Consider the following 22,779-nt stretch of genomic DNA (forward strand, 5'->3'; position numbering starts at 1 on the left):
ATGCATACTATTCAGGATCTCATCCGTCCTAAACCCTGGGGTCAGAGCACCGGTGGTTTCCATTAACTTCAGGTGATGATGATGAAAGATCCACGGGGGAGAATCCCACGATCTGTGGAAAACTAAAAGCAAGCCGCGGACGCCCAGGGCGCGCGGGCCGGGAGTACCTCCCGCAGGTCCGGATCACCTGACTCGCGGAATTTGGGGCCGCGCGGGGTGGAAGGGGAGGGGAACGGTTAGCACCTCCCTTCCCGCTCCCGCGGGATCCGGGTCGGCGGGGGCCGGCGCCGGGCGGCCACGTGGTGGTGCTGCCCCCGCCCCGCCCCGCCGGCCCAGCCCGGGAGCCGCGGCGCCCACTGACCCCCGCAGCGGGGGAGGAGGAGGGACCGAGGCGCAGGAAGCGGAGCAGGAAGCGAGCCCGGCGGCCGCGTTTTCCTGGGGAAGCGGCGGGCGGGGTGGCGCAGCCAGCGGGGCCCGGGAGCCGCCGCCGCCGCCTAGATGGGGTGAGTGCGCGGCGCCGAGAGTCGGGAAGCTCCCCGGAGCGGGCTCCCGGCCTCCGGTCCCCGCCTTTGTGTCTGGGGTTCGGACGAGGGAGGCGGCCAGGAGGCGCGGACGGCGCGCCGGCGGAGTGGCTTGGCGGGGTGGCAGCGAGGGTCCCGCCACCCGTCCCTTGTCCCCGCCGGCCGCCCACTGTCTGCAGAGGGCAGACTGAGAAACACAGGAAGAGGAGGATGGTGGGCGTCAGAGCAGAAAGGGAGGACGAGCCAAGTTAGGAGCGGGGTTTTCTCCTCCCGGCCCCCGCGACTCGCAGGCCGGCTGGGGCAGGGGTGGGTGCGGCGGGAGCGCGGGTGGGAATGAATGACCAGTCCCCGGCGGGGCGTTCTGAGTGCCCCGCGTCGGCTCCCTGTCCCACCTGCCTGGCCCGCCTGCGTCTGGCTCCCCCCGATCCCCGCTTCAGGGCTCGACCCGCCTCCGCGCTGAACTTGGAGGAGCTGGGGAGGAAGGCGCGAGCGGGAGACTCGGAGGGCTCGGCGACCGAGCGTCCGCTATTGTTCTTTTTCTAACTCCGGGAGCCCTCCGCTGGCCCAGGGGTGCTGGCGGGGCCACTCCGGGCCTGCGACTGACCCCGCTCCCCACCGCAGCTCCGAGGAGGGCCGGGAGAAGAGATGCTGGAGTTCGGGCAGCTGGGACTTTGGGGGGAGGGAGGATGTGGAGCCGCGCGCGAGAGGGGCGCCCGCCCGCCATCTACCCCAACCTCTGCCCAGGAGGGTGGGTACCCTCCCTAACCCACCCTCCCTTCGCTGCTGGCTCGGCAGGTTTTTGTGCCCGCGGTTTAGTTTCTGCAGTTTGCAGAGTACATCTGCTAACCCCGGGCTCACGCTCTCCCTTGCGTTTGGACCTCGTCCCCCGCTTTTGTGGAGGGGGGTGGGCCTCAGAGCCGGGAGAGACAGCAGACGCGGCAGACGCAGCCCAGGGGAAAGTAGAGGCGCTGCAAGTGATCTCCCAGCGCCTGGGCTCTATAGCCAGGCTTGGGCTTCTCCAAGGAGCCCAGCTCAGCGCAACTTTGTTTCCAGTGATTGGGGCACATCTGCGGGCTCAAGGCCGCTCACCTGAACCAGCGGCTTCCCTTGGCCACAGGCTCACAGGTGACTTAGATGGGTTTCTCTTTTCCTTCCGCGGGAGGAGACTACCGAGCGCCCTGCCAGTTCTCTGGAGAATGTCATGTCAAGACCGTCAGGGCCTGGCAGAGGGAGGAATTGGTTTTACTGATCAGTGAGACTTAAAAGAAGCTCATCTTAGCGAGGAGAGTCTCACCTCCTTGAGGTCTGAACAAAGTTGGAAAAGAGAGAGTGTATCACAAGGAGGCTGGATTTTGATTGCTCTGTCCCTAGCCTGCAGCGTCGTTGTTTACAGGTGTGGCTGGGAATTTTATTACTGATGGATGTAATCAGATCATCCTTTCTTAATGATGCTTACTTAACCAGTGTCATATTTTTTCCCTTCCGCTTGTAAGATAATAGATTTTATGTGAGGAAATTTATCCAGTTCTTGTAATTTTTAACCAGTGCTTGCAGAAGTTGGATTGGGAGAGGTGCTCCCATTCTGGGCTGTCTCCATTCATTGAAATGCTTCAGTAATGAATGTATTGTATCATTTACACTCCTTAGATGTGTTTTTATGGCTTTTTGGGGGGAGGGAGGGAGGGTTATAACCCTGATGAAAAATCTTATTACTATCATCTGTGAAATTGAAATAACGTAATGGATGCTGGGCCCTGGAGATTCAATGGGGACGTGATGTAGTGCCCCTGCCTGCTAGTAGTGTATCTGACAACGAAGCTCTGTCTCCAGACTGCCACTTCCATAGCATCTTTGAGGCAGGCACACCTAGTATCACTCACCTTTTAAAGGTGAAGAACCTGAGCTTTGCAAGTTAGGGGAACTCGGCCTTGGAGTCACTGGAATGTGATGAAGGAGCTTTGTCTGTCTCTCTGTTCCTTCCTTTTTTTCCAAATAAAAGTAGGAAAAATTTCAAACATACCTAAAGGGAACATAACATAGTAAGGCTTCCATTTTTCCACTACTTATGTTTGAGTTCCTAATCTTTCCATACTTGCTTCATATCCCGCCCCCACCCCCCCGACCCGGCCCTTAAAAATAAACTGTAACTGAAATATTTTATCCATCCTTCCTCCCCTGCCTCCATCCTCAGGTAACCACTAATGTGAAGTCAGTCTACAGAGTGCCCAAAGGTGTTTGGTACTTCGGTATTACATATCCGCAAACTGTATCCGAGAGCTTGTGTGTTTAACATTTTACTTAAATGGCATGATTCTATATACACACGGCTTGCATTTTTAAATTTGTCGTTATGTGTTTGAGGTACATGTAGATCTTATTTACTTTAGCTGCTACAGAGAATTCTAGTGTATAAATAAATTATAGCATACTCTTTTCCTCACCAAGAGAAAATTTGAGTTTCCAGTTTTTCACTGTTACACTTTTTCTGCAGAGGACAGTTGATCTTTCCCACTTTTTTACTGTAACAGTGCTGCAGTCAACATCTGAGACATGCTTCCTTGAGTAGTTTCTTTGTTACACACCTATACATTTGATTGCTGGGTAGTGAGATCTAGGTAATGACGCATTTATTATTTCTTCCTCAGCAATATGTAGGGTGTATGTAGGGTCTCTCTTGGTTATTTGCTGAATGAAAAGTGAAATTGATTAATTTTTAGCTCTAAGAGTGTTAGTTGGCTGGATTCTTTAGTTTTTTCAATTAAAAAAAAAATAAGAGTGCCTCTTAATTATAAAGTTGGAGCATGAGACAGAAGTGTGGTGCTGAGTTTGGGATACTTGTGCTGAAGCCTTTTCTTGGCCAGTCACTGGTGGTGTAACCCTGGATTACTCACTCTACCTTCTCTTCCTCATTTCTTCAGACTTGGAAAGATTAAGGGGCTTGAGTAGGCATTTACAAAGGCACATTCCTGCTCTAAGTGTGTATGAAAATATGGCTGTGTTCATGACATTTTGCCCTGAATTGTAACCTCATAATCTGGAAGCAGTTCAAGGCATTTAAACCCATTGGTTTCCTCATTATTCCTTCAAATTGCCAGGCACACTCCTGTCTCAGAGCCATTGCATTTACTGTTCCCACTCTCTGGACTGCTCTTCCCCTAGATGTCTCCAGGGCTGTGCCCCTCAACCCTAAGGCTGGGTCATGAGTTCCTCACCCCAGGGACAACATTTCAGCTCTTCACTTAGACATCACCTTCTCAGCCCATCTTCCCTGGCCGCCCCCTTCCAGCATGTCCTGCTGCTCTTTTCTCCTTTATTTATTTATTCAGCCATTTATTTATTTATTTATTTATTTATTTATTTATTTGACCAGGGGTCGAACCCGGGCCCCCAACAGTGAAAGCACCAGTTCCTAACCACTGGACACAGAATTCCCTTTTCTCCTTTATTTTCTTCCATGGCACTTAATTGCCTTCAAACTTGCCAGAAGTTTGTATTAGTTTGGTTCATATTAGTAGTATGTCTGTCCTTACTAGAATATGTGCTCCAGGAAGACAGGGGTTTTGTCTCTTTTTGTTTACTGTTGAATCCCTAGCGTCTAGAACATTGTTGACGTACCGTAAGTACTCACATGTTTGTTGAATGAAAGAATTTCATGCTTTTTTGTTGTGATTTTTCTACTTAGAATTTCTCCCAGCACATATTGGATATCCTAAATGGTGCTGGCTCTTCTCCCGGCTGTAATTGAGTGCCCCAGATGTCATATTTACAGGTTCCATCAGGATAAAAACACAGGTTCTTATACACAAAGCACTTTATTTAAATCTGTGTGATCTATCCCACACAGCACTTGTGTCTTCATATTTTTCTGCAGCATTTACCTAAACCTGAATTCAGAAGAAAACATAAGTTACACGGTGCTCAGAAGCACACCCATCTTTCCGTTTCTTGGTACCTTAGCTTTCCCACATTTTAAATGTGGAAGATGTATAACCAAGTGATGTTCATTCTCCATTCCATACAGGATCCAAACAGACTAGAAATGGTCTCGAGTAACACCCACCACACTGAATTTCTAAGAATAGAAAGTGCATTTCTCAGAATTGTTGCAGAGGGTTTACTCATCATTGCTCTGATTTTGTGCATTCATCCTGAGGTGTTGTTTTCTTTTTTCTGTGGTTGGGGGGAATGGTGACCTTAATCTGAAGATCCAGGAGAAACCAGTATATATAGTAGTGTACCCAGAAATACTTAAAAAACTGTCACATCATAAAATCCTTAACTCATGGTACTGAAAACATTCACTGTTAGTGCCGTGCATTATTTTGCTAAAAGCCAACTGGATTTCCTCTATGTAGGAGAAATGATGAATATAGGAGTTGACAAAACAAAGCTGAATATATCAAAGGCCTCTTGGGTATGTTTTAAATAGGTGATAGGGAAAAGGATTCTAGATTTTTTTTTCCCCATTATTTATTTATATAGGTATATGATACTGATGGTATCCTTTTAAAAAAAATCATTAAGATGCTGCATGATTTAGAGATTATTTCTTTTTGTTTTAGTGCTACCCACGAGCTGAAAAGTGTTGGTTTAATGAAAGAGAAATGTTGTTAATCAAACCTCAGTTTCCCAACTCTAGCCATCTACAATGAACAGACTGCTTTAGCCTTTGATATCAGACTCACTGGTTATTAGTCAATTTAGTCAATATTTTAATAAGTAACTGTAACTGTACAGACTTAGCCATTTGTTTTAAAACAAAACATTTTTCTCTTTGAAGTGTGCCTCATTCTTCAATCTTATATTGTGTCCAATAGAGTATCTGTCACATAGTAGATGGTTAACATTGAACTACACCACACACACACACACACACACACCCACACCCCCCCCCCCCCCCCAGGGCCATAAAGTCCTTAAGGGTGGTCATCAGATACTGAGCTTTCAGAGTCTAGAAGAGAATTTAAACAGTAATCAAAAGGCCGAGGAGTAGAGGTAGTTAGCAAAATGCTAAGGTTGAAGTTCAGAAGATGTAGTTCTCCTTTCTCGGGCAAGTCACATCACCTCTCTAAGCCTTGGTTCTCTTACGTATAGTTAAGAAACCCCTTTCTGCCCTATCCACCCTTTGGAGCAGATACTGTGTCTTAACTACTTCACCAGCTGGTTTTGTGTGATGGGTCTCACCTCATTTAACCTTACCTGGGACCTAGTCCAGTTCTTTCTGTAGTAAATAGTATTCACTGGAAATAGTGTCTTGCCTTATAAATTCCACAACCATTGGTCACCCCTGGGTGAGGGGCAACCTTTGGGAGTTCATGGCTTATCCATCCCTGCTTCTAAATGAACGGAATCCAGTTGTGAGAAAAGTTGATTGCAGTCCAAGAAGTGTATTCTACAGTGGAAGAAAATATATACTTTTTTCCTTTATTTTTTTCTTAAATTGACATTTAGTGAACACCAAAGTTTATCATCAAGTAACCAAACATAAGCAATTCATCCTCTACTATATCAATTTCCCTCAAAATCAATTACTACTTTTAAACCTCAATTCAACTTTTCTTATCCTTGTTAAGTATTGCAGTTGGTAAGAGCAGTATCAGTCTTTTGTTTTTTTTTTTTTCTTTGCTTACTAGATGAATTCAGTTTGCTGAATCCAGAATGTTTTCTTTTTAAAGAGCTACATGACTCTAGAATTAACAGCCCAGCAGCATCTCTCTCTTTTCACTTTCACTACGTCTGTCCAGTTCCCTTTGCTGGCTGAAGTGACAGAAACGCAGCCAGGAAAAAAAAAGCTCTGGCAGAGCTCACTGGTGGGGAGTAAAAGGCTGAGCAGCTTCCTTTGCTCCAGGGCAGCACAGAGTCAAGTGTTTTCCTCCAAGAGGAGTTCATTTTGCAAACCGAGGCAGGCCATCTAGCAGTGATTCTTAAATATTTTTGAGTCAAAGATGGACACTTTTGCAAATTGGATGCAGGTGTTGGACCACTTTTCCTAGGGGGAAATTCACTTATATGAAATGATGCCGTACATTTGTAATCTTTGTCAGTTTCAAGAGGTTCATGGAAGTCCCTGTGTGAAGCCCAATTATGAACCTCTTTGGAATCCCCGGGTTAACCCAAGATCTATTGAATGTACCTAGAAAATCTTGTTGCCTTTGTCCTGTTTACCTTTAACAGCCACCTTATAAGGATCAGGAGTCCAGTGACAGGGGGTCTGTTTTCTGTCATGTGCCACTGTTCCCCAGACCTGATAACCTATCATACAGGAGTGAAAAGTAATAATTGTGGGTTTTATACCCTCAGTAGGAAAACCAGTCTCTAGTTGCCCTACTAACCAGTCTACATACCACTGACCATTTTTAGGAACTATTTCTATTGGATGCAGTAAGATGCTATTTAGAAGTAATAAAAAGCAAACCTGTCGTATGACTATTTCGCAGAGATGTGATGGATTCTAAGGCTGGGTCATGAGTTCCTCACCCCAGGGACAACATTTCTTGGTCTAGCATTGGACCTGTACCGTTTTCTGCTTTCCAGGTGGCAGCAGTTTCCTCCCTTTGCTGTTGCAGGAGGGAACTGAGATGTCCCTGGGTCCAGCCCAAGACACTTCTAAGCTCATGGGGGTCGATCTCTGACTGCTCAGCCAGGTGGGGGGAATATCCTGACTGGCTCTCTGTTCTGTGCTTCTCATCTTGGCCTCCTAGCCTATGGGGCTGCCTCCAAAGGGACTCGAGGAAGACAGGGCCACGTTTCCTAGTTGGGGAGCTGGCCCTCAGCTGGAAGCCTGCTCTTCCAGAGGAACTCGCCCTTCTGTGGGAGGCAGTAGGTGCTGGGAGAAGGTACTGCCATCGTCAACCATGCTCAGGAGCTTGTTCTGTCCCTCCATCTTAGGCGACATTCTCCGTCTCTTCAGCCAATAATGGGGCCAAGAGGGATGCGGGCCTACCTGTTACAGGGTGAATGATGCAGGTTCTTTCAATGAGTTGGTTTAATTGAACTGAGCGCTGTCTTGGCTCCAGTCACTTTGCTCCTAGGCTGGCAGCTTCCGGAGGTGCGGGCCGTCTCATGTGGTGTCCGATCCCCCTTGAGCAGCACGTGTTGGTGGAGTCATTGGGCAGTAGACAGAAGATCCAGGGATGAGCAGCCTGCCTGCCTTCATGGAGCTTCGAGGTTTAAAGAGGTTAACACATTCTCACTCCACTGGGGCACAAGGCTCCAGTGGTTGGAATGGGATGGCGGTGGGAACCCATTTTACAGCGGAGACTGAGGTCTAGGGAAGAGAAATGACCCCTTGGAAAGTGGCACAGTCAGTAAGAGGCAAAGCTAGATGTGAACCTTAGCTCTGGCTGCTCTTGGCACAGGGCTTCTAGATGCTGTCCATTTCTGTTTCTCTCGGATGTAGACAGTGACCTTGGGAGCCCCACATGGAGCTAATGATAATTGTTGTCAGTGAAGAAGACTGGTATAGACTTGGACAAGCTGTGTTGGAGACTAGTGGGGAGTCCTGGGTGGGGCAGATGGCATTGAAAATGCCATCTGATGGTTGGAAAAGGAACTGGAACCCAGTCCCCTAGCATCCTGCTGGGTGAGACCCACGTAAACAAATCTATTTGTCAAGCTTTGTCAGTGAGTTAACAAGTTCTATGCTGAGCCTCCTAGTTTGATGAGAATGCTCACATAACTTGACCATCGCCTCCTACGAGAGAGCTGACCTGCTGGTGACTGATCGCTTTTCAAAAGTGAACGGGAGTGCTAACTTTCGGTGCATTTTAAAAAAAAATTTAATTAATTAATTAATTAATTAATTAATATTTGGCTGTGTTGGGTCTTCGTTGCTGTGCGCTGGCTTTCTCTAGTTGCGGCGAGCAGGGGCTACTCTTCGTTGCGGTGCGCGGGCTTCTCATTGTCGTGGCTTCTCGTTGCAGAGCACGGGCTCTAGGCATGCAGACTTCAGTAGTTGTGGCTTGCAGGCTCAGTAGTTGTGGCACACGGGCTTAGTTGCTCCGTGGCATGTGGGATCTTCCCGGGCCAGGGCTTGAACCTGTGTCCCTTACAATGGCAGGCAGATTCTTAACCACTGCGCCACCAGGGAGGCCCCCTCGGTGCATGTTTTGACCCACAGTCATTTCACTGGTGGGAGAAGCAGCCTGTTCGCAGTAGCCCCCTCCCTGCTACCCCAGAGGACGTGGGAACTGGTGAGCCACAAGGCTTATGGACTGATGGGTTGCTTTTTCTTTCTTCCTTACCAAAGGCAGCCAGAAGGAAAACACAGTTGATCCGTGAACGGTGAGGGGGGTCAGGGGGATTCCCCTTCCCACCAAGTTGAAAATCCATGTATCACTTCTGACTCCCCCAGAACTTAACTTCTAATGGCCTACTGTTGACCAGGAGCCTTACTGATAAGGTAAACAGTCGATTAGCACATATTTTGTATGTTATGTATATTATGTATTGTAGTCTTACAATAAAGTTAGCTAGAAAAAAGAAATGTTAAGGAAATAGTGTAAGGAAAATACACTTACAATACTGTACTGTATGTATTGATACTGTAAGTTTACGTTGTCTGTTTATATGATGAATTGTCTGTCAGTATCTACATCGGGATTGTCTTATGATAACAAAACGCTGTAGATGTTATGCGTATTACTAACACTAGACATCAAAAATGAAAAGATGTGAAAAAATTCATATTTATAGGAAGAAGTGGCCATGTGATTGCTTTATGGTAGCCTAGTGTAGTCGATACAATTGCTTCATGGTAGTGTAGCCTATACACTAATGAATGAATCTTGATAAAATTTTATGACATATGGTATTACAGTCACATTAATAATACAGTATTGGAAACATCTTTCCATTTTTTAAAAAAACACTTACCTGTGATGATAGGCTGATATGCAGATTCTCCAGTTATGAGAGACAGAGGCATACTCTACAGTAATATAATTCTTTGACAGCAAAGTTACAAAACAGTAAGAAAACTAACACATTTATTTTATATTAAATATCACTCACGTTATGCCTATGTAAGGATGGACTAGTATCTATACATTTTATGCATTCATGACATACCATTTAAAAATTTTTTTGTATTTCTAGGCTACACGGTTCATTGGTGGGTTTTTTCAAATTGTCGCAAATCTCCCAAAATTTTTCCAATCTATTTATTGAAAAAATGTCACATATAAGTGGACCTGCACAGTTCAGACCTGTGTTGTTCAAGGGCCACAAATATATGTAGGGCCCTGAGGTCCCGCATTGAACCATGTCAGGAAGGCCTCGCGCAGGGCTGTGTGGGGAGTAGTCTACCATTCTCTCTCAAGCTGAATCTTATTTCAGGCCCAATCCACATTCGTCATGGATGCAAGCTGCTTCGAATACTCTCAGAACCTTCTTGAATCTTTGTTTAAAAAAAAAAAATCCTTAATTTTCTTTGGGGCTGTATCATTTTTCTCTTTTGAGAAAAAAGTTTCACATTTCTTTCCTATGAGCTTTTTTTAAATTGGGAAAAACTTGAAAATATAGGCATGGAAACCAACCCATATCTGTATACCATCTGGGATTTCCTAGGAGGTTTTTTTTTTTTTTAAAGAAAAAACTCATTTCTGCCACTAACCTTCTGTATACATCCAGTCAGCAATCTTGATCATCTCCTCAGTAATTAGATTCTTTCTATGCTATACAACTTTACACCATGTTGGTGTGCTGTTTGTTGACTTTTTCTATTGCTTTTCCTCTGGAGTCTCTCAAAGCTAGAACAAGATTTCTTCAGAATGACTCCTGTCCCAGCCTGTCTCCTGGCCAATCTGTTGACGGCTGTTACTGTTTGTGCCTTGTTTGGCAACAAGCTTGCTTTCTTCTTCTCCTTTAAAACAACCCCTGATTATTTTAAGAGCATACTGCTAGGAACAAAGCGCGTTTGATTCTCATTACATTGCAAGCGGGTGTTTATATCCACGGTGGCAAAAGAAACAGAAAGAGTAGCTCACCCTATCCTGGTGATATCTGAGGTGGCAGCCTGCCGGCTGCGGGTGCTTCTATGTGTGGCTTCCAGAACAAATGTCACCTGCCCCCCCCCGCCCCACCGCCCCATTACTGTCTCGCTGGTGATTGTTTTAAGATACACTTTTATTATGATATTGGTGCTTTTAATTGTTGTAAAGCATTGTAGTATTTCATTGTTTTATAGCTTGGAGAGAGGTGTTATACAGGACATTAGAATAATTTCTTAAGGAACAGAAATGTCCTAATGATGGGGAAGCATCTAAATATCTCGAAGTTCTGCTCCTCCATATTGTTGCTAAACTGTGGAAACCTCCGCCGTAATCTGTAGTTTGCCAGCTCAGCTGAGTATAAAAATAGCCACTTCACTTGTCTGTAATTATCTTTACATTTTCTGTTATTGACTCGGTATCTGTAGCAAAGCTATATGGAAAAGGATTTTTCTGACTGGTGAGTTCATTAGATTTATTCATTATGCGTATGCTGCATATGTTAAAATGACAAAGAAATAAAAATGCCACCTTTCCCAGGAATGTTGTGAGGACAGACAGCCAGAAGGAATGCCTTTTTTCATATTGGTCCATTCAGACTTCCTAGGGGGAGCTCTGTATGTGCCAGCGGCCGATCTGAGGACTGTTCCACCTTTAAAGACAACTAAATTTTTTTGAAGTTGTAAAACGGTTGGTTTGTTGGCCAGACTTTTTTTTTTTAATTACTAGTGTTGTCTAATATGCAGCCCAGTGTTGTATTTTGGGCTTGGGAGCTGAATCTGAATCCAGCCTTCTCCATTTTTAAATTGTGCCACTTTGGCTAAGTAAACTTTCTTGGCTGCAATTTCCTAATCTTGAAACTGAGAATAAAAGCAATAGCATCTAATTTCAAAGTGGTGTGAGCATTAAATGAGATAATACTCACTTATAATTAAATAGTAAAAAAAATAAAATAAAATTTTGTAAAATAAAATTTTGCAAAATAATAATTTAAATAAATGATAGCTATTGTGGCTGTTATTACTATTGCTAATGTTATCATGTTCCTTATCATCCTACCTCTGAAGAACTGCTGATAGATTGGCCAATATGATTGTACCTGCCATTGTAATCTATAGCTATAAAGACGGGTTGCCCCCATATGTCACTGAAACACATCTGCCGGGCATCTTCTGTGTAGTTCATAACTATGTTTCCCTGTGTTATCATTCCTCCATTTAGTCCTTCTTTATATCCTTGGGTAATGTGGACAATGTAAAGACACATTTCCTTTAATCGTGACCAGTCCTCTTCCCAACTGTATTAACAAATTCCTCAGTCTCACCAGACAACTTGCCTTGTTTCAGTCATCATCTAGGCACAGAGCAGTAACATAGTGGTTAAGATGAAGATGGTGATACTTAGAATGAAGGAGAAGTTAAATTCCCTGTTGAATCCTTTGGAAAATTGTCCAACTGTTGGTAGAGAAAAATAGATATGTTTTCTTTTTTTTTTTTTTTAAAATTAATTTATTTTATTTATTTATGGCTGTGTGGGGTCTTCGTTTCTGTGCGAGGGCTTTCTTTAGTTGCGGCAAGCGGGGTCCACTCTTCATCGCGGTGCGCGGGCCTCTCACCATCGCGGCCTCTCTTGTTGCGGAGCACAGGCTCCAGACGCACAGGCTCAGTAATTGTGGCTCACGGGCCCAGTTGCTCCGTGGCATGTGGGATCTTCCCAGACCAGGGCTCGAACCCGTGTCCCCTACATTGGCAGGCAGATTCTCAACCACTGCGCCACCAGGGAAGCCCTAGATATGTTTTCTGAACCATATATAACAGAGTAATAGTTTGCATAGAAGTCTGTCAGTTTTGAAATAAAATTGTTGATTAATCATTCCTTCTTCATGTGGCAGAGTGAATCTTTTAAACTAACTTTCAACCATTATCAGCTTGCAGGATTTACTAGATCTAAGTTTTATGATTTGGTAGTAAGTGAATATTAAACATGATAACATGTACATTTTTTCTTAATTTTGTGCCTGCCTTATAAGTAATAAGAAAATGCTGGTATTGTTAATTGGATGCTGTCATCAGTCCTTGAAAGGAAAATCTAAATCATCACTGCCTAATAGAATATAAGCAAGCCACAAATACAAGCCACCGTAAGTCATTTAAAAGTTTCTAGGGCTTCCCTGGTGGTGCAGTGGTTGAGAATCTGCCTGCCAATGCAGGGGACACGGGTTTGAGCCCTGGTTGGGGAAGATCCCACATGCCGCGGAGCAACTAAGCCCGTGCACCACAACTACTAAGCCTGCGCTCTGGAGCCCTTGAGCCACAACTTTTGAGCCTGCGTGCCACAACTTCTGGAGCCTTGCGCCTAGAGCCCGTGCTCTGCAACAGAGAAGCCACCGCGGGCTTCCCTGGTGGTGCAGTGGTTGAGAGTCTGCCTGCCAATGCAGGGGACACGGGTTCGAGCCCTGGTCTGGGAAGATCCCATATGCCGCGGAGCAACTAGGCCCGTGAGCCACAACTACTGAGCCTGCACGTCTGGAGCCTGTGCTCTGCAACAAGAGAGGCCGCGATAGTGAGAGGCCCGCGCACCGCAATGAAGAGTGGCCCCCGCTTGCCACAACTAGAGAAAGCCCTCGCACAGAAACGAAGACCCAACACAGCCAAAAATAAATAAATAAAATAAATAAATTTATTAAAAAAAAATTTCTGGTAGGCACAAAAAGGAAAGTGAAGCAAATGAAATTAATCGTAATAATTTATTTTATCTAGGCTATCCAAAATACTATCAACATATATTCAGTCAACCTATTAATGATATAGTTGACATTCTTTTTTCATAGTAAGTCTTTGAAATCCGTTGTGTATTTTCCACTTACAGTGCATGTCAGCTTGCACTAGCCACGTTCTAAATGCTCAGTGGCCACGTGTGATTAATGACTACAGTATTAGACAGCACTGGTCTAAGTAATATGTCATTGTAGGTCCCGTAACCCCAGTAACCACCTGACACGTAGAATGCCCTCAATAGATGGATGCTTGATTAAGCTTCCCTGCATCTCTACCCAGTTATCTGGAATTTTGCCCTTAGCTTTCAGTGTTTCCTTAGAGAAGTACAGTAGCTCAAAAGCTTCATCACAAACTGATTACACATGGAATAATGGATATTTGTGTTCTTGGTTTACAAGTCTGTCTCTCTCTGCTTTCATGCAAATGCATTCATCTACATGGGCCTATTTTTCTTTCTTGTAGGCAGGGATTGTGTATGGGCCCCATTTCTGCATCCCCTATGTACTTGGCCCAGAGTTGGTATTCAGTGTATATGAGTAAATAAAACAGTATAGGTTTCTTATTTTTCCTCTTAAATTGCAAGTTCTTGAGTAGGCACGATATTTGTACTCTGTAGACCCTCGTAGGATCACGTGCAAGCTCTGTGAGTTTGTGGATATGCGTGGCGCCCAGGGTGGGGGGGGAGAGTGTTTTAAATCTTTGTAGCAGTTGATAGAAGCATTCCCCATCCTTTATGCTAATGCTGTTTTCTTCTTATCCCTAAACACAACAAAGCGTTGAAAATTGAAAGGTAGAAGGTCCAGGGTATCAAATTCAGTCAACAGGAGTTCGTGTTCATTGGGCAGGCGGTTCTAGGCACCCCACAGAGCACAGGCATGGAGCAGTCTGGAGCTTCTAATGGAAGGGATCTGGAAGGCTTTTCCATTTGCGCTGCCAGGACAGTAGTGTGGCAAATCCAGGTTGGCATAGCTCCTGGGGAGTGAAGCCGTGGTGACTGAACCACTGTGTTGGGCTTCTCTTCCAGGTGTCTTGTTTAGAATAAATTAGCGTGAGTGAGAGGGATATTCAAGGATTAACTGCTCCAAGCATTATCCTTGGGCCGCGAGGTCTCCTGGTCCAGCTGAACCCCAGCGTTGCAACCCCCTACTCCAGGGCAGCTCCCCCGCTGTCTGCCCCTCTCTCCTTGTCCCCAGCTGTCCTGAAGTTTCCTTCTTCATCCTTAGCCGCAGCACTGGGTCCCTCCAAGACCCAGCTGTTTGGATGGCTTTTTATTTCGTGAGGGTTTTTAAAAGTCTAATGCTATTCATTTCCAGTTACTCATGATTGTTTTCCTTGTTGGCTGGTTCCTGTAGGAGAGCCAAAGAGCTATTCATATTTTCAGGATGAAAGTAGCCCAGAAGGTGGGGCTTGCTGGCCAGGTCTTCTGTGGTGAAGAAAGAACGGAGTGCTTGGAGGTGGCAGTGGGTGAGGCGGTGCTGCCAGATCAAGGAGCACCTAACAGCCAAACAAATGAGTGATCAATATGCCCTCCCTAACCTGTGGGTTCCGAGGGGACCTCATAGGTCCCCCCATTGTATTCAGCCCAGTTAAACTCTGGAGAGTGTGTATTTCAGTTCCATAGGTTCATGAAGTGAATTGAGCTACTGACTGCAGAAATGAGCCGAACAGACAGAAATGCAAGCTGCAGCAGTACTGCTGAGGTTCTAGGCTCCTCTTTTATGGCGGCATCTGAGGTGGCATCTCAGGCATTTTGTGCCTGAGCAAGATCGACTAGGTGACAAGGCACCAAAGGATTTGTCAGTACTCTTAGATTGCAAGTGACGGAAACTCAACTTGAACTAGCTTAGGAAAGAAGGGGGAGCGCCTTGGCTCATGTGATGCCAAATCCTGTGCTAAAAGGGTGTCAGGGCCTCTGGGATCCCTGGAATCAGGGGCCTTCCTGGTGCCCTCCCTCAAACCAGCTTTCTGTGCTCGGTTAGGATTGAGTCTTGGGCAGCCGCCAGGCTCACATTTTTCCAGTTTCTCTGCCAGAGAGGAAGGTCTTGTCTTCCCTTTTTCTTCCCCCTTCCACTTCCTTCTCTTTTCCCTTCCTCTTCTATTTCCCCCTTCTCTTTCCCCCTCCTCTTCCCCGCCCCACCCCCAAAAATCCCAGGGAGGGTGTCTGAATAGCCTTGCTAAGGACACATTCCCATCTCTAGGGAACAGCTACAGTCAGAACATAACCTGGTTGGAGTGGTGATGGGGAGGCAGGGGTAGGAGGACAGTTTTCTAGAAGAGGAGTGCAGTTGTCAGAAGAAGGTGGGCACAGAGGATCACAGGTCAGACAGCGTGCATGGTAACACGTTACGTTAGAGAAAATGCGGAGACCTGCCTTCAAGTGAGCAGGGACCCCGTCCCTGTTGGACTGGAGATGAGACTATATGATTTATGAATACATGATGTTCGAATGACATCCAAACATGGTAGCTGGGGCAGCAGAAATAATCATTGTGCTCTCCATCTACTCCCCCACTCCTGCTCCTAGGGTATCAGAGTTCGTAGAATCCATGTTATTAACTTATTTATCCCTTATTCTCAAAAGTATTTGAGGCACTGGATGACTGGGTGGGGATTCATCAGAACCATTGTGGTCATCGTAAATGACATTTCCTACATTCTAGAATGTGGAGAGTCCAAGTTATACCATTTTAAAACCGAGTCAAAGAACCGATGACATCATGGTAAGCCAACCTTTGGGAATCAAATATAACCATCCAAGGAGCTACCCTTTCACTCTAAAGATGTTTCTCACTACCTAACAACGTTGCATATGGACCTCCTTTTGACTTTTTGTATTTCGTCTTTTCAAAAACAGCTTCATTGAGGTATGATTTACATTCCACAAAATTCACCATTTTTAGTATACAGTACTGTTCAATTTTTAGTAAATTTATAGCGTGGAATCATCACCACCATTGAGGGTTTTTTTTTTCACACACACACTGTATTTTATTTTTACAAGAGATAAATAAACTGACACCAAGCATTGTAAATGGATGACCACAACAAAAGCAACAGTGATTGCAATTACCAAACACGAAACACACTCATACTATGTCATAATATTGACATTCAGTCCAGTAATCCTCCACTGTAACAGCTCCTTTACTTTGCAGTGAAAATTGATTTGTATATTTTTTGCCTCTGAGTCCTTCTGGGATTTTTTTTTTTTTTATTCAAACGGAAAGTCACAAAAATTATAATCATCCTCATCAGTTCACTCAGTCCCATGTAATTAATTTTTTATTTCATCTTGATCTTTTGTTAGAACTTTTATGAATTCATCAGTTTTCCATTAGAGTTCTGAAAATGCTTATTCATTCAGTTCAGCAGTATAGTCAGTTACCAGAAACCTGTACTTGTCAGAGTCTTTTCCATGAATTCCTTGAAGATGAAACCCTTTTATAGGAACATTTTTGCAAAAGCATCAGAGTACACCCAGAACTCTCTGTAAATGACAAAAGACTTAAAAATGACCACGGTTAAAGATTTGATGAAAGTTCATAATAATGCAATTAACAAGGAAATTTAGTTATTTCTGAGATATACATTTTAAAGTAATAACTAGAATTATGACTTATAACATTATATGAGAACACAGAAGACTTTTAGAAATTTCATGTAATGTCTGAAACATTTATATTAACATATTTCCATACAAATAACCCAAAGAAAGTTTAGTATTAGTTTTTTTTGTTTGTTTTTTTTATACTGCAGGTTCTTATTAGTCATCAGTTTTATACACATCAGTGTATACATATCAATCCCAATCGCCCAATTCAGCACACCACCATCCCCACCCCACCGCGGTTTTCCCCCCTTGGTGTCCATACGTTTGTTCTCTATGTCTGTGTCTCAACTTCTGCCCTGCAAACCGGTTCATCTGTACCATTTTTCTAGGTTCCACATATATGCGTTAATATACGATATTTGTTTTTCTCTTTCTGACTTACTTCACTCTGTATGACAGTCTCTAGATCCATCCACGTCTCAACAAATGACTCAATTTCGTTCCTTTTCATGGCTGAGTAATATTCCATTGTATATATGTACCACAACTTCTTTATCCATTCGTCTGTCGATGGGCATTTAGGTTGCTTCCATGACCTGGCTATTGTAAATAGTGCTGCAATGAACATTGGGGTGCATGTGTCTTTTTGAATTATGGTTTTCTCTGGGTATATGCCCAGTAGTGGGATTGCTCGGTCATATGGTAATTCTATTTTTAGTTTTTTAAGGAACCTCCATACTGTTCTCCATAGTGGCTGTATCACTTTACATTCCCACCAACAGTGCAAGAGGGTTCCCTTTTCTCCACACCCTCTCCAGCATTTGTTGTTTGTAGATTTTCTGATGATGCCGATTCTGACTGGTGTGAGGTGATACCTCATTGTAGTTTTGATTTGCATTTCTCTAATAATTAGTGATGTTGAGCAGCTTTTCATGTGCTTTTTGGCCATCTGTATGTCTTCTTTGGAGAAATGTCTATTTAGGTCTTCTGCCCATTTTTGGATTGGGTTGTTTCTTTAATATTGAGCTGCATGAGCTGTTTATATATTTTGGAGATTAATCCTTTGTCTTTTGATTCGTTTGCAAATATTTTCTCCCATTCTGAGGGTTGGCTTTTCATCTTGTTTATGGTTTCCTTTGCTGTGCAAAAGCTTTGAAGTTTCATTAGATCCCATTTGTTTATTTTTGTTTTTATTTCCATTACTCCAGGAGGTGGATCAAAAAAGATCTTGCTGTGATTTATGTCAAAGAGTGTTCTTCCTATGTTTTCCTCTAAGAGTTTTATAGTGTCTGGTCTTATATTTAGGTCTCGAATCCATTTTGAGTTTATTTTTGTGTATGGTGTTAGGGAGTGTTCTAATTTCATTCTTTTACATGTAGCTGTCCAGTTTTCCCAGCACCACTTATTGAAGAGACTGTCTTTTCTCCATTGTATATCTTTGCCTCCTTTGTCATAGATTAGTTGACCATAGGTGTGTGGGTTTACCTCTGGGCTTTCTATCTTGTTCCATTGATCTATGTTTCTGTTTTTGTGCCAGTACCATATTGTCTTGATTACTGTAGCTTTGTAGTATAGTCTGAAGTCAGGGAGTCTGATTCCTCCGGCTCCGTTTTTTTCCCTCAAGACTGCTTTGGCTATTTGGGGTCTTTTGTGTCTCCATACAAATTTTAAGATGATTTGTTCTAGTTCTGTAAAAAATGCCATTGGTAATTTGATAGGGATTGCATTGAATCTGTAGATTGCTTTGGGTAGTATAGTCATTTTCACAATATTGATTCTTCCAATCCAAGAACATGGTATATCTCTCCATATGTTGGTATCATCTTTAATTTCTTTCATCAGTGTCTTATAGTTTTCTGCATACAGGTCTTTTGTCTCCCTAGGTAGGTTTATTCCTAGGTATTTTATTCTTTTTGTTGCAATGGTAAATGGGAGTGTTTTCATAATTTCTCTTTCAGAATTTTCATCATTAGTGTATAGGAATGCAAGAGATTTCTGTGCATTAATTTTGTATCCTGCAACTTTACCAAATTCATTGATTAGCTCTAGTAGTTTTCTGGTGGCATCTTTAGGATTCTCTATGTATAGTATCATGTCATCTGCAAACAGTGACAGTTTTGCTTCTTCTTTTCCAATTTGTATTCCTTTTATTTCTTTTTCTTCTCTGATTGCCATGGCTAGGACTTCCAAAACTATGTTGAATAATAGTGCTGAGAGTGGACATCCTTGTCTCGTTCCTGATCTTAGAGGAAATGCTTTCAGTTTTTCACAATTGAGAATGATGTTTGCTGTGAGTTTGTCGTATATGGCCTTTATTATGTTGAGGTAGGTTCCCTCTATGCCCACTTTCTGGAGAGTTTTTATCATAAATGTGTGTTGAATTTTGTCAAAAGCTTTTTCTGCATCTATTGAGATGATCATATGGTTTTTATTCTTCAATTTGTTAATATGGTGTATCACATTGAAGGATTTGCATATATTGAAGAATCCTTGAATCCCTGGGATAAATCCCACTTGATCATGGTGTATGATCCTTTTAATGTGTTGTTGGATTCTGTTTGCTTGTATTTTGTTGAAGATTTTTGCATCTATATTCATCAGTGATATTAGTCTGTAATTTTCTTTTTTTGTAGTATCTTTGTCTGGTTTTGGTATCAGGGTGGTGGTGGCCTCATAGAATGAGTTTGGGAGTGTTCCTTCCTCTGCAATTTTTTGGAAGAGTTTGAGAAGGATGGGTGTTAGCTCTTCTCTAAATGTTTGATAGAATGTGCCTGTGAAGCCATCTGGTCCTGGACTTTTGTTTGTTGGAAGATTTTTAATCACAGTTTCAATTTCATTACTTGTGATTGGTCTGTTCATATTTTCTATTTCTTCCTGGTTCAGTCTTGGAAGGTTATACCTTTCTAAGAATTTGTCCATTTCTTCCAGGTTGTCCATTTTATTGGCATAGAGTTGCTTGTAGTAGTCTCTTAGGATGCTTTGTATTTCTGCAGTGTCTGTTGTAACTTCTCCTTTTTCATTTCTAATTTTATTGATTTGAGTCCTCTCCCTCTTTTTCTTGATGAGTCTGGCTAATGGTTTATCAGTTTTGTTTATCTTCTCAAAGAACCAGCTTTTAGTTTTATTGATCTTTGCTATTGTTTTCTTTGTTTCTATTTCATTTATTTCTGCTCTGATCTTTATGATTTCTTTCCTTCTGCTAACTTTGGGTTTTGTTTGTTCTTCTTTCTCTAGTTCCTTTAGGTGTGAGTTTAGATTGTATACTTGAGATTTTTCTTGTTTCTTGAGGTAAGCTTGTATAGCTATAAAGTTCCCTCTTAGAACTGCTTTTGCTGCCTCCCATAGGTTTTGGATCATCGTGTTTTCATTGTCATTTGTCTCTAGGTATTTTTTTATTTTCTCTTTGATTTCTTCACTGATCTCTTGGTTATTTAGAAACGTATTGTTTAACCTCCATGTGTTTGTGTTTTTTACGTTTTTTTCCCTGTAATTCATTTCTAATATCATAGCGTTGTGGTCAGAAAAGATTCTTGATATGATTTCAATTTTCTTAAATTTACAGAGGCTTGATTTGTGACTGACCCAAGGTGTGATCTATCCTGGAGAATGTTCCGTGCGCACTTGAGAAGAAAGTGTAATCTGCTGTGTTTGGATGGAATGTCCTATAAATATCAATTAAATCTATCTGGTCTATTGTGTCATTTAAAGCTTCTGTTTCCTTATTTATTTTCATTTTGGATGATCTGTCCATTGGTGTAAGTGAGGTGTTAAACTCCCCCACTATTACTGTGTTACTGTCAATTTCCTCTTTTATAGCTGTTAGCAGTTGCCTTATGTATTGAGTTGCTCCTATGTTGGGTGCATATATATTTATAATTGTTATATCTTCTTCTTGGATTGATCCCTTGATCATTATGTAGTGTCCTTCCTTGTCTCTTGTAACATTCTTTATTTTAAAGTCTATTTTATCTGATATGAGTATAGCTACTCCAGCTTTCTTTTGATTTCCATTTGCATGGAATATCTTTTTCCATCCCCTCACTTTCAGTCTGTATGTGTCCCTAGGTCTGAAGTGGGTCTCTTGTAGACAACATATATATGGGTCTTGTTTTTGTATCCATTCAGCAAGCCTGTGTCTTTTGGTTGGAACATTTAATCCATTCACGTTTAAGGTAATTATCGATATGTATGTTCCTATTGCCATTTTCTTAATTGTTTTGGGTTTGTTTTTGTAGGTCCTTTTCTTCTCTTGTGTTTCCCATTTAGAGAAGTTCCTTTAGCATTTGTTGTAGAGCTGGTTTGGTGGTGCTGAATTCTCTTAGTTTTTGCTTGTCTGTAAAGCTTTTGATTTGTCCATCAAATCTGAATGAGATCCTTGCTGGGTAGAGTAATCTTGGTTGTAGGTTCTTCCCTTTCATCACTTTAAGTATATCATGCCACTCCCTTCTGGCTTGTAGAGTTTCTGCTGAGAACTCAGCTGTTAACCTTATGGGAGTTCCCTAGTATGTTACTTGTCATTTTTCCCTGCTTTCAATAATTTTTCTTTGTCTTTAATTTTTGCCAATTTGATTACTATGTGTCTCGGCGTGTTTCTCCTTGGGTTTATCCTGTATGGGACTCGCTGCACTTCCTGGACTTGGGTGGCTATTTCCTTTCCCATGTTAGGGAAGTTTTTGACTATAATCTCTTCAAATATTTTCTCTGGTCCTTTCTCTCTTCTCCTTCTGGGATCCCTGTAATGTGAATGTTGTTGCGTTTAATGTTGTCCCAGAGGTCTCTTAGGCTGTCTTCATTTCTTTTCGTTCTTTTTTCTTTATCCTGTTCTGCATCAGTGAATTCCACCATTCTGTCTTCCAGGTCACTTATCCGTTCTTCTGCCTCAGTTATTCTGTTATTGATTCCTTCTAGTGTAGTTTTCATTTCAGTTATTGTATTGTTCATCTCTGTTTGTTCTTTAATTCTTCTAGGTCTTTGTTAAACATTTATTGCATCTTCTCGATCTTTGCCTCCATTCTTATTCCGAGGTCCTGGATCATCTTCCCTATTGTCATTCTGAATTCTTTTTCTGGAAGGTTGCCTATCTCCACTTCATTTAGTTGTTTTTCTGGGGTTTTATCTTGTTCCTTCATCTGGTACATAGCCCTCTGCCTTTTCATCTTGTCTATCTTTCTGTGAATGTGGTTTTTGTTCCACAGCCTGCAGGATTGTAGTTTTTCTTGCTTCTGCTGTCTGCCCTCTGGTGGATGAGGCTATCTAAGAGGCTTGATGGGAGGGAGTGGTGGTGGGTAGAGCTGACTGTTGCTCTGGTGGGCAGAGCTCAGTAAAACTTTAATCCACTTGACTGTTGATGGGTGGGGCTGGGTTCCCTCCCTGTTGGTTGTTTTGCCTGCGGCAACCGAACACTGGAGCCTACCTGGGCTCTTTGGTGGGGCTAATGACAGACTCTGGGAGGGCTCACGCCAAGGAGTACTTCCGAGAACTTCTGCTGCCAGTGTCCTTGTCCCCACGGTGAGCCACAGCCACCCCTGCCTCTGCAGGAAACCCTCCAACACTGGCAGGTAGGTCTGGTTCAGTCTCCCCCGGCGTCACTGCTCCTTCCCCTGGGTCCCGATGCGCACACTACTTTGTGTGTGCCCTCCAAGAGTGGAGTCTCTGTTTCCCCCAGTCCTGTCGAAGTCCTGCAATCAATTCCCACTAGGCTTCAAAGTCTGATTCTCTAGGAATTCCTCCTCCCATTGCCGGACCCCCAGGTTGGGAAGCCTGACGTGGGGCTCAGAACCTTCACTCCAGTGGGTGGACTTCTGTGGTATAAGTGTTCGCCAGTCTGTGAGTCACCCATCCACCAGTTATGGGATTTGATTTTACTGGGATTGCGCCACTCCTACCATCTCATTGTGGCTTCTCCTTTGTCTTTGGATGTGGGGTGTCTTTTTTGGTGAGTT

At 43.3% G+C, this 22,779-nt stretch overlaps 1 protein-coding gene across 5 annotated transcripts in view; it reads left to right on the forward strand.

The window, feature by feature from the left end:
• The first annotated feature begins 315 nt into the window (after positions 1-315).
• Positions 316-22,779, forward strand: part of RAI14 (retinoic acid induced 14) — a 148,539-nt gene continuing 126,075 nt past the window's right edge. For 2 of the 5 annotated variants that reach the window (XM_068535219.1, XM_068535220.1), the window contains exon 1: positions 317-503. The gene's annotated coding sequence lies outside the window, so the exon portion shown is untranslated. Of the gene's footprint in view, positions 504-8,769; positions 8,923-22,779 lie in introns of all 5 variants that reach the window. The other 3 variants (XM_068535218.1, XM_068535217.1, XM_068535221.1) reach the window with 3 other exon arrangements.

This window comes from Eschrichtius robustus, chromosome 2, assembly GCF_028021215.1.
Source record: "Eschrichtius robustus isolate mEscRob2 chromosome 2, mEscRob2.pri, whole genome shotgun sequence".
Classification (NCBI taxonomy): domain Eukaryota; kingdom Metazoa; phylum Chordata; class Mammalia; order Artiodactyla; family Eschrichtiidae; genus Eschrichtius; species Eschrichtius robustus.